At 33.7% G+C, this 13,127-nt stretch overlaps 1 pseudogene across 1 annotated transcript; it reads left to right on the top strand.

The window, feature by feature from the left end:
- The first annotated feature begins 7,212 nt into the window (after positions 1–7,212).
- Positions 7,213–9,160, top strand: LOC104586579 (AAA-ATPase At3g28580 pseudogene; annotated as a pseudogene). The gene has a single exon (XR_016084425.1). The product of XR_016084425.1 is annotated as an AAA-ATPase At3g28580 pseudogene (transcript).
- Positions 9,161–13,127: the final 3,967 nt, after the last annotated feature.

Genomic DNA, 13,127 nt, shown 5'->3' with positions numbered 1-13,127 from the left:
TAAGTGACATGTGAAAAGACACAAATGCCCTTCAGATGTCATCTAACTTTCTTTGTCAACCATCAAGAACTGAACATGGATATGTTTAACTTGGACTAGAGATGTTTTAGATATTCAATAAATGTATGATCGATGAATGAAAAACAAATGAAACACATGCCCAACACTTAATAGATATATGGCGATACAGATGAGTGAATGGAACAAAAAGTGAATGAACGAGAGAAGGACATGAGATGAAACCGACTTGATAAGTTGATGAAGCAGAACCAACCTAGTTTTTGAACTCCTAAAATACCTGCTCTCCTGCCATCAATCCTCCTCTAAACAACTCCCAACAAGCCCTCGCATAATTAGCGGCTGGTTAACGGCTTGGGGTTGTTCATCATTGCTTTGGTTCAATCTTAACTCCTGAGGAAGAAGATGATGAATAGTGTTTCAAAGGGTAATTTTAACATTTTCAAAAATTTTAAATTGCACATGTCATCACGTGATATATATAATTAATGGTTGGTTAATGGTAGGTACTGAATTGGCATGTTTTGAAAGTTCAGATATTGTATTGTCGTGTTTTAAAGTTCAGGAGCCAAAGTGACTTTAAACCTAAAGTATAGGGTACTAATTGAGAATTTTCTCTTTTTTAAATATAATTTTGCCCATCCAATATCATATCATATTATAATTACTTATTTTCTCAGCTTTTTAGTCAATTAAAGTTGGTTTAAAAAAAATATAGGAAAAAAAAGGGAAAGATAAATCCCACCTTATGAGAAAAGGGTATAAAAGATTAAAAAAAGGATTACTTTAGCATAAAATAAGCGTTAGGTTCAAAGCACAGATATTTTTAACCTTGTATACAATTATTTTTTGCATAAATTTTAATTTCTAAGTAAATATAAATTTAAAACCTGTATTTTCTTTTTTTAATTTTCATTTTTCTCCTCTTCATATCTTGAATTCCTTCACCTTTTTCTACAGTGAATAACTATAATTTGGTGTATAGAATTTCAAAAACATGAAAAAGAAGGATTTGAAAACCTTCTAGATGCCTCAATCATGGAGGGCTTAACTACTATTATTGAAAAACAATAATATTGTCATCATAGGCATGATTAGAAGGTCTAGGTTGCATTTGGATAAGCTTTAGGAGTTGTGTTTGTAAAGTCCAAATTTCAGGTTTTATGCTTAATTTGTGGCTTGAAGTTGTTCTGGCTTTAGATTGTTGATATATATATATATATATATATATATATATATATATATATATATATATATATTTAAAGTAAATGCTACCAACCGTCCAAAATACTTTTTTTATTCTCAAATTTCTTTTGGACAGAAAAAAGCTTAAAAGAAAAAAATTATTTGAATAGAGCGTTAATGGCAAAATCTGAGAGATATTGGAAAAAAATATTAGAAACACAGTTTTCCTACAAAAGAAAATGCTTAAACGTCCCATGTGCTTTATTTTTTTGTATCTTCTCAAGGGTTAGACAAGAGGGGTAGTTCATCCCCCAACCCATAACCCCCCGAATCTAAGTGCAGGCGAGATTTGACCTCAAGTCTCTCTTACGACTAGCAGGAGATCTTACCAACCAACTGGTTGACACCTTGTAATGTCCCCTGTACTTTGACCTTCGTGAGAACTGCTTTTCACATTTTAAATAAATATCCAATCCAAAGCATCCCTTCCATCAATTGTCCTTATGCTCAATTTGGAGAGAATACAAACACATATAAAATAGTACAAAAAAAAATGCACAAACTATCAATTATCCTCCACTTAAAATTCAGAATATTATTAAATTCAATAATTAATACATAAAGTTTATATGTTTTCCAACCGTGTTGAATATCTCTCCCCATTAATTAGACCATTGATTCTCTCTCTTCCAATAATTCATTCCACTGATACTCTTTCCTCTCAATTGTTGCATTAAATTGCTTAAAATTGATTGATTTTTCTTTCTTTTTTTTATTAAAAATTAATAAACCAAATGCAATTTGCTTAGGGTGATCATTTCAGTTTGGCTTGGGCCTGCATTAGGCGGTTAGACCCACAAATTTGAAGGCTGAGCCTGGGCCTAATACTTCAAGCCTAGTGCAGGCCCAGCCCAGCCCACAAACAAAGTTTATAATTTAGTTAATAAAAACGATGATAGTTAAATCACCTCAACATAATGCTTGAGTTGGTCATAGGGGATTCTTTTTGCTTCAATTTCACTTAACAAAGCCTATGCATTGCAAAGGTCTTGACTAAGAATCTATACACACTCACAAAAATTAACAAGGGAGGAAGAGTTTTTTCTCCTTTTTTGGATTTTTGATTTTTTTATTCTATGCCATTTTACAAAAATGACCAATCATGAGCGAGTCCACCAATTAATGACATTCCAATAGTTTGAGTGCCAAGAGTAATCATCCTCCTAATGTTTGTTGGAGAGAGAGAGAGAAAGTATTTTACTCTCATTCAAGTTCCATTTTTCAAACTTTTACCTAACAATTATTAAAAGCTAAGAAATTAATAAAAATTAGTAGCTCATAAATTAAAAATCAAAATATATTTGAACTTCATTAAAAAATAACTATTAATAGAAAAATTAAAATCAATAATGAAAAGCAAAAAAATATTATAATTAATAAAAACAAACCAATTGGAAATGTCATAAGGCTTAGATCAGCTCAGCCAAACCTGCAATTATTTTCTTTTAGGCTAGGTAGCTTGGATTTGCACCAAACCCACATGGCCACACATAATGCAGGCCAGGCCTAGGCTAAACAACGTCTAAGTTTGACTTGGAAATAAGAAATTTTTATATGGATATGTGGTATAATATACTAATATGTATATATATATATTTATAATTGACTCAAATTAAATAAAAAAATTTAATTTATAAAATATTATAATTTTATAATTAAGATGGGCAAACTTATCCCTATCCCAAGTCCAAACAAATATTATCAATCTTGGGGTGTGGCCCATTACAATGCCCATAACCCCAAAACCCTTGGTGGTAATAGGATTTTATGATTTTATCCCAAGTCTCAACTAGAACAAGCCAGCGCTTGTACCATTTGATGGCTGGTTCAGGATCAACTTGACTCATGTTCTATACTTCTACTTTACTTTCATGGGTCATGATTAGTTAAGTGTTAGTTTTTGACTTTCATGATGCAAGAGATGTTTCATGAATTAAATGCCTCTTGCAACATTAATATTTTTTGAAATAACAACAAATTTAATTTTAATTAATAGTTATCAGTGTTTTATGTTAATTAAATTAAATTATTAAAAGAATTTTTCTATTAAATTACTATTAGTTAGCAGTGTTTTCTGTTAATTAAATCAAATTATAAAAAGAAGTTTTCTACTAATTAACAATTGTATTAAATATTTTCGTTTAGCAGTAAATTAATTTGAACTAACATAAATATTTTTGAATTTAATGCTAATAATATTTATTGATAATTACCAACAAAATTAACATGAAAAACAATAACAGATAAATGTTAATGCTTTTGTCAACAACAGAAAATTTATAGAAATATAATAACAGAAAATTAGTGGAAAATGATAGAAGATATACTGATTTTATTTTTAACAGTAAATTACTTATTGAAACTTACTACACTTAATTTTTGAATTTACCAATTCTACCAAATAACATGATTTATTTAACAGCAATTTAATAGTAATTTACCATTATATCATTGCTTCAACTGTGTATGTCTCTTGCTTCAATTTCTCTTTAACAGTTTTGCTTTATCAAATACTTAGATTGGATTTTTTTTTCTAGCTTTTTTTTCCCATTGTATAGGCTACTCATTATCTACTTTATACAAATAAGTCCTTAGACTCAGTTTTAAGGAATACAAATGCAAATATGTAGAGTGCAAAACATTGTATTTTGTAGTTTTGTATGTATTTGCACTACACATATTTGTGTTTGTACTCTTTCCAAAATGAGCTTTAGATTCAAAGTTTTATTTCTTCGTTACATTTTTCTTCAATTGTATATTACAACAACAACAACAACAAGTTAATTATTATTATTATTATTATTGTTATTGTTATTATAATTATTGAATATAGTGAATAAATTCAACATTATGCCATTCAATATATCACTGATATTTAACTGTTAATGATATTTATTATTGTCAATTAATTGTATCTTTTCCTATTATGCTATTTAATACTGTCACAAATTACTATTATTTTAATTAAAAAAGTTACCAAAAATTAAATTTTACTATAAATTAGCATAAATTAATTAATTATGCACATATCACTATTAATTAAATAACAGATATTACCAAAAAAATTAAGTAATTAATTATCAGTATTTTAACATTAATGATATGGCCATTGCTTCAATTCTGCATGTCTTGGCTCCTACTTCAATCTCTCTTGAGGCTGTGTTTGGAAACGATGCAAATATGTGTGAATGCAAATATGTAGTGTAAAACGGTTCATATAAATTACAAAGTTGGGTTAGTTTTGCATTGACAAATTTACCTTCTTACCAAATATACTTTTAGCTGTAATGGATGCAAACACAAATTCCAATAAAGCACATGCTTTTTCTTTAGGGATTTTTAGATTGCACTCCACCTCAGAATTCTGATCTGAACTGCAGACCTACAACAATTCAAAATTATAAACACCTCCACCTATAACACCCATACCCTCCTGTGAATTGGCATCAATTCCGAGTTGGCACCTACCCCTAATTGTACGGTGAGTTAGGATTTCTGGGGTGGACTAAATAGTAACCCCCCCCCCCCTTTTTTTTTACCAAAAGCCCACTTCAATGCAAATTTACTTCTTTTTTATTGATGTACTTTTACATTTTATTATCAATGTAAATTGTGCATTGATTTGTCATTTGTCAATGCAAAAATGTAATGTTGTCAAACACAAGCAAAAGTGAACAAGAGTGTAAATTTACCCTTAACCGGGATTTGCACTCTATTTGCATCGTTTCCAAACACAGCCTAAAAGTTTACATTATCCAATACTAAATGTTAAATTTATCACACTTAATATAATTAGTGTATTAATTTAACAGAAATTAATTATACTTTAATTTAAATTTGCATAGATTACTATTAATTAATGAGAAATTGTCTAAAACTTACCATGAGTTTTCAACATTTCTCTTAAATTTACCAGAACTTTTTAAAATGCCTAAAACTCACCATGTCACTAACTTGATGTTAAACAAACTAATGGGTGTTAATATATTACCATTTTAACCTTCATAGAAAAATATAAAATACATATAAAATAAATTAACAGGTGTTAATATATTACCATTTTAATATTTAGACATGAAAAAAAGGAAAAAGTTCAAAAAAATATTTTCAAATATAAAATACATAAAAACATAGAAATTACAAAAAATGTAAAAAATTATAGAAATTGCAAACAAAATAAAAAATATTTTCAAATTATAGAAACTATAGAAATTGAAAAACAAAATCAGAAAATAAAAATTGTAGAAAAACAAAGAAATTGCAAATAAATTACAAAAAATACAGGAAAATTTATAGATTGTAGAAAATAGAAAAAAAATGTAAAAAAACAGAAATTATAAAAACATTGGAAATTATAACAAAACACTAAATATGCAAAAAAAAACAAGAAAATTGAAAACTGAAAAGACAAATTTTCCTCTAACTCACCATTCAAGGGTAATTTGGTCATGAAAATTGTTATTTATGCTGACATGGACACCTCTGTTAAAAAGCATTAATGATGCACTAAAGGAAAGTTAATGTTTGAAAATAACATGGTGAATTTTAGACATTTTAAAAAATTATGATAAATTTAAGAGAAATGTTGAAAACTCACAGTGAGTTTTAGACAATTTCCCTTAATTAATTAACAGACATCATTAAACATTAAGTAATTACCATAAATGGTCAAAAATTAATTAATTCAGTTACCAAGGCAACTACTTCAAAGTCTTCGATCATGGTTTATTATATTCATTTTCATTTACTATTCTGGCAGCAAAAAAAAATCTTATTATTCTATTTTCATTAGCAATAGATTCTTCCCTTCTATTAGTTTGGAAAACATTATTGTTAATTTAGGATTTTCCATTCAGGGTACATTTGATTTACGGGTTTGGAATTAGTCTAAGCACTCGGAATCTAATTCCTCTTTTTGGTAGAATGCATCCCATTCAAGTCAATTTCGATTTGACTGCGAACCAAACGAACCCTCAATCATCATTCCGATTTTAATTTTTTCCTGTGCACCTCGCTAATTAATAACGCTAATAACAGAACAGCACCTAATCAATCACATAAACTGAAAGGAAAGGCGAAAGTGAGTACCAACAAACCACCGACTGAAGCAATGAGAACTGGGAGCTAGCGATGCAAGCATCGGGCGTTCGCTAGCACCTAGCGAATAACACGATTTCTCTAGGAGAGAGAAAAGGTGGCGAAGATAGGAAGAAGAGAACTTGAAGAAATTCTGAAATCTGAAGTATGAAATTGATGAATGAGTTTGGGAAAATAGCAGTATTTATAATACATTTGGGAATTGTAAAAGAACTAGGAAAGAACATGAATCTTGATCTTGATCTTGATCTTCTTGGGCTGTCTTGATAAGGTCGAACCCTCTTGGAATTCTTGGGCTTGATCTTCTACCACCATCCGATCTCTCTTGATCTTCTCCATGCATGAATCTTGGATTATCTAGAATTCTTGAATTCTTGATGGATCTTGAATTCTTGAATTCTTGAATTATCTTGGAAGAGTCTTGATAAGCTTGAATTTTTGATAAGTCTTGAGGTCTTGAAAGAGTTTTAATGGATCTTGAATTATCCTTGGCAAAACAACAAAAAAGAAATCCATTTTTTATTGGGGTAAGAGGATGATTTATTGGTTTAGGCCCTAAATTATGCTGATACACGTGCATTGTGGTGGATGTTCTCAGAGTGAACACGTCGAGCAGCTTGTCTCAGGTAACTCTCATCTAGTTCTAGTCTGTGGAAGATGCCGTTTATATGGACAAAGAAACGAAAGACCGCATCAGACCTTGGTCAAGTTAAAAAATGGCGGGTGGGTAAGAAACCTTTCTCTTCTTCTTTTACAGCGGTCAAGAATATATGGAGTTGTTGGATGAAGACGAACTAGCACATGTAATGGATGACGTACAGGCTACAGCACCGATTTTGCGCACAAATGCGATATTAACTTGGCTTTCCGGGAGGAGGAGGAGGAGGAGGAGTGGAGTAGGAGGGGAAGACTCAAGAAGAAGAAGACGACGACCACGATGGCAATGGGGGAGGTCTGGACGGGACTAGGATCGATGGTGGCTGGTTTCATGTTCTTGTGGGCTATGTTTCAGCAATACTTCCCCCACCAGCTGCGAGGCCCTCTTGAGAAATACGGGCATCAATTGAAGTCTCTTGTCTACCCCTACATCCAGATTACCTTCCACGAGTACGGTGGCGAGCGTTTCAAGCGCAGCGACGTCTTCACGGCCATTGATTCCTACCTCACTGTCAATTCCTCCAAGAGCGCCAAGCGCCTCAGGGCCGACATGGGCGAGAACGCTAAGAGTCTCATCCTCTGCATGGACGACCACGAGGAGGTCGCCGATGAGTTCGACGGCGTCAAACTATGGTGGTCTTCCAAAAAAACCATCCCCAAGCCTCAGCCTTTCTCATACTTCTCCGCGCCGGAGGAGAAGCGCTTTTACAAGCTCACCTTCCATAAGCGCCACCGCGACCTCATCACCGGCCGCTACTTGAACCATGTTCTTGAGCAAGGCAAGGCGGTGCGGATGCGGAACCGGCAGCGGAAGCTGTACACCAACAACAAGAAGGCGGTGTGGAGCCATGTTGTGTTCGACCACCCGGCGACATTTGAGACTCTGGCAATGGACCCCCAGAAGAAGAAGGAGATCGTCGACGACCTCATCACCTTCAGTAAAGCCAAAGACCATTATTCCATGATTGGTAAGGCGTGGAAACGTGGGTACTTGCTCTATGGTCCTCCTGGCACAGGTAAGTCTTCCATGGTTGCTGCCATGGCCAATCTTCTGGATTACGATGTCTACGACCTTGAATTGACTGCTGTGAACGATAACACTGACCTTCGGAAGTTGTTGATTGAGACTTCCAGTAAGTCAATCATTGTAATCGAGGATATCGATTGCTCGTTGGAGCTTTCAGGAAGAAGGAATAAGAAAAAGGAGGAAAGGGGAGATGAAGAGAAGCCGGAGCAATTTAAAGAAAAGGAGAGCAAGGTTACACTCTCTGGGCTTCTGAACTCCATTGATGGGCTATGGTCAGCCTGCGTAGGCGAGAGGCTTATCGTCTTTACTACTAATCATGTTGATGAACTCGATCCTGCTCTTATACGAAGAGGACGAATGGACAAGCACATTGAATTGTCTTATTGTTGCTTTGAAGCTTTCAAGATTCTTGCCAAGAATTATCTGGACATTGACGCACACGAGTTGTTTGAAAGAATTGGTCGATTGATGGAAGAAATACTGATAACCCCTGCAGATGTTGCCGAGTATTTGATGCCTAAAACCCCTAATAAAAGAGATGTTGATGCTTGTCTAGAGAATTTGCTCAGAGCATTAGAGGCGAAGAAAGAGGCAGCAAGGTTGAAAGCCAATGAAGAAGTGAAGGAGATAGCAGATGCATTGGCAGGAGAGGAAGGCAAAGGTAAGGTAGAAACCTTGACTCCTAAGGAAGGACTAAAAGAAGATGAACCATTAATTAATACTGAGGTAAAAGAGGCTGAGTCGAGTCCTCATTGAGAGAAAAGAAAGCAAGTAGAGAGGGAGAAGGCAGGAAGTAGCTAGGATTAATGGCATGCCCCATTGCTAAAAAACAGGGGATTTCAGAACTTGTAATATAATGGTCCTAATGGGGATCCTTTCTTTTCCTTTCTCTATTGATCAGTTTTCATGGTGTAAAGAAAAGATATTTCTTATGTTCAATTAACCTCCGTCAGTAAAGGACCTGCAGAAAAAATCAACTAATTCAATACTCCTTAGCTCAACTTCTTGAAGTAGAGGTTTTAACTAGACTTTTCATCTACTGTCCTCAGCATTTAGAACTGTCACTTGCTACTGTTCTTTCTACAGAGTATAGATCACCTTTTGCTACGTCAAAAATGTGTATGTGCACCCATTACTCTCTCTCTCTCTCTCTCTCTCTCTCTCAAACAAATTTATCCATGGTTATTATGAATTATGATTAGACTGGGAAATTACTTTGACATGAATTGGCTTTGTTGCCTCATTTTTTTCTCATCTATCTTCATGTTTTACGTTCAACTCAGTTGTATTTTTATTTTCTTTTTTTTTTCTTTTGTAAAATTTCAGTCATCTGAAGGGTCTGAACCTAACTGGAGTTCTACCTGACAGAATAAATTCTGGGATCTTCTACATTCTTTCCTTTTGAACACAAAGAAAGTTGCTTGATCATCCAAAAATTGTGATTAGATTGTGATGCCCCAAACGACTGTAAGATTTCAACAATTTTTATGTTGGTATGCCCCATATCTGATTATCAGTGGCTTGAGATCCGGGCCATTTTCCTGCCAACAACCATTTAAAATTGAGAAAGACTTTCTCTAAAGCAGAGATCTTAGTCACAACTTCACAACAATGTCAATGGGTTCATATTCTTTTACCTTTTACTGCATTTCTAATTCTATAGCTCTAACAGAACCATTTGATAGGATGACTTGACTGAGCTTATTGTGCATGGCAGATCCCTTCTAGTGGATCAATTCTGGTGGCACTTGCTAGCATTGAAACACTCGAGGAACTGTAAGTTTATGACATAAATGTTTTTGAGGGCCTTGGAAATAAACAACTTGGAGTAAACCTTCCTCAACAAGTCAACAGTTTGGTAATTTAAGCCGGTTGAGGAGACTACATTTATGACTTAATATACAGATTGCGTCTGTAGATGGACTAATTTGTGCATTTGTGATATTTAAGTTTCTTGAATTCAGTTCTGATCATCATCATCATCATCAGCTGCTGCTGCTTTTATCATCTAATTGGGTTGGCAGTATGAATCTTTTTCCTTCATAATGCACCATCTAAACAATATCCTCTTACCAGTCAGGTTCTTTGGCCATCTTATTAGCCTTTTAGAGCTTCAAACTTAACCAAATGATTTCTTTGGTTTTTATTCCAGATACTTGGCATCTGTCTATACTTTTTTGCATCTTTTGCTGATTGTTGTTACCCCAAAGTTCTCTCTAATATACACATTTCTAATTTTATGTATGTTCTATCTCTATTTGTCATCATTGCCATCCATGCCTTATCCCAACTATATGGGATCGGCTACCTGAATCCTGTTTCAGCAATCCGTTCAATTTAAATCCATATCCACTGTTAAATTATTAGTGCTCCAATAATTTGTTACTACTTCTACCCATGTTCTTTTTGTTCTACCCCAAGCTCTTCTAGCCCCCTTCAATGTGTAACAAACCACTTCTTCTAACTGGCGCAGTTGGTGATCTTCTATGCATGTGCCCAAACTATCTCCGTCTACTCTCTCATTTTATCACCTATTGGAGCTACTCCTAGGTTCCTATAGATAGCTCCATTCTTAATCCTATCCTTTCTAATTTTTCCACTCATCCATCATAGCATTTTCATTTCTACCACATTCACTTTTTGGACATTTTGTTTCTTGACTACTGAACACTTTGCTCCATACAACATAACTGGCCTCAGAACTGTTTTATACTTTTATAGAATTTTCCTTTTAAACCAAGTGGTATTCAACTCAGCGAAGCATGGATTGCAACATATTCCATGCAACTCTGCAGCTGTCAATTGCTTTGCTAATTATACCTAGTCTATTAGCCATGCAGTTGCATACTACACCAATTAGAGGAAATTTAAAGAGGCCATCCAAAGAAGTTCATTTTACAAATTGATAAGAACTAGAGAGGAGGACATATATAAACAAAAAGATGGAAACCCTATTTAGGTCAACTCTAAAAACTGTTTGACCTGCAACTATTTCCATAGAGTGATATCCCAGAGTACAGTACTGAAACTCTTGGAAACAACAACACTTGAAAAGTCCCACCCTCATGGCTCTTGAAACCCCTGAAGAAACCCGGATTGTCCAAAGAGAAGACCTCAAAAATTAGTTTGGTTATTCCTTGGACTGGAGGTGACCAAATACCATGTCATGATCCCCTTTCCTGTAAATGAAGAAGATATAGGCTGCCATTGTCTCACTATGTTGTTTGTGTTGATTGCTTAAACTCCTCTCTAGTGCATCATCACCATTAATGTTTCTAATACTATTCTCATAGTGTTTTTTGAACTCATTATATTGCTTTATTACTGCCTCAGTGTTGTTTCTACAAGCAATGTCATGGGGCTGATAGTAGAAACATTTGAAAAACTAAAGAACTTAACAGAATTGTAAGTCAATGCTACTAATTAGAGAGCTGTATCTTTTCAGAACCTGCCAAAAGTTAGGTCTGCATCCAGTCCACCCCTCTCCAGGCCACATATAGCTGGGACCAACATTGGGGTAATGGCCTTATTTTATCTTTTAAAATTCAGATTATATTAGAGAGAATACCTAATTTTGGAATCAGATCAAACTTAATAAGATGATAATACCTTAATTAGTACTTAATCACATGTCAATTTTCTGCATTTGGTGAGTCTATTCAAGATTGTGACAAGAATTATTGCTATCATAAAAATATCCCATACAGGGGAAAAACTATCCTTAATGCTTAAATCAAGGTTCTAAATTTGGAAACTGCAGTCATTTCAGACCATTGATCAAAAAGGAAAATTTTGGATATTTTTTATATATATATTTCAATTATTTTAATATCTATAGTATACTTGTATATGATACTGTTTTTTATTATTTTAAAATATTATTATCCAGAAATCCCAAATATGTCTGATATCTTCCATAGTTTGTGTTGGTGTCTGTTTTTTAACACCTAAAACATCAAAACAAAATTATGCGTATATTGCCCACCAACATCTCAGTTAGTGTACAAACGGTGTGCCATCACCTGGTAGCAGCAGCATCCCCTGTCCCAGTAAGAGGAGATCATGAACTCTGTTATTCTGAGTTTCAGGCTCGTCAGAAAGCTGAAGCTTCCCTTATAGTCCAGCTTAGCCTTTCAGCAAGGAGTACTTCCAACTTGGTAACAAATAGAGCTCTAGGGGTGGTTATTTGATAACAGTTGAAGTGGCTCAACTTAATGACTTATTGCTTTGTCTTTTTAGTGTATAATTTTTTAATATAACTGAATTTGGATTCATTAATGCATCCTTCAATATTTTATTGTTTAATTATTTTAATAACTATAAGACAAAGAGTGTATGACCCATTGTGTATTTTTCACTTATGTGGCACATGCATGGTTCGAGAACCTTCATGTCTTCTTTGTCCATGATGTATTTTGCCTTGAGCTCCCCACAACCTCTCTCTTTCTTTCTGTCTCCATATACCGGTAGGGGTGTTCAAGAAAAATCGAAAAACCGAATTGAAAAAATCGAACTGGAAAATGTGGTTAATCGAACTGATCGGTTCGATATTTTTTCAAAACTAAAGGATAGGTTTGGTTTCGGTTAACTTATAAAAAACTGGTGGTTAATCGAACAGAACGGTATATATATTTATATGTATATTATATATATTTTTAATATATGTCACATATTTTCTATATATTATATATTAATATATATTCATTATATATATATATATTATATTTATAATAGTTTATTTATAAATATATTATATATTTTTATAATATATTATATATCATTTATTATTTATAATATAATATTATAAATATAAAAAACCAAAAAATTGAAAAACTGAATTGGTCAGAAAACCAAAACCGATTAACCGGTGGTACTAGTTCGGTTTACTAAAACTGCCCATGGTAACTTAACCGTGGACACTCCTATATACCGGAACCCTTTTCTGTGTCTCCCATTTGAGCATGCAAGTGCTTTGCTATGAGTTCGGACCTGCTGACCACGATACATTGCTGGTCACGTGCATCCTACTATACATCGGGAACATTAATTGTACTTTACCTCACCAATGTTCTCGATGTGTGGC

The sequence above is a fragment of the Nelumbo nucifera genome, chromosome 3, assembly GCF_055504915.1.
Source record: "Nelumbo nucifera cultivar China Antique chromosome 3, China Antique-T2T, whole genome shotgun sequence".
Classification (NCBI taxonomy): Eukaryota; Viridiplantae; Streptophyta; class Magnoliopsida; order Proteales; family Nelumbonaceae; genus Nelumbo; species Nelumbo nucifera.
Note: the sequence above shows the minus strand (reverse complement) of the source record. Positions and strands in the feature narration are given on the sequence as shown.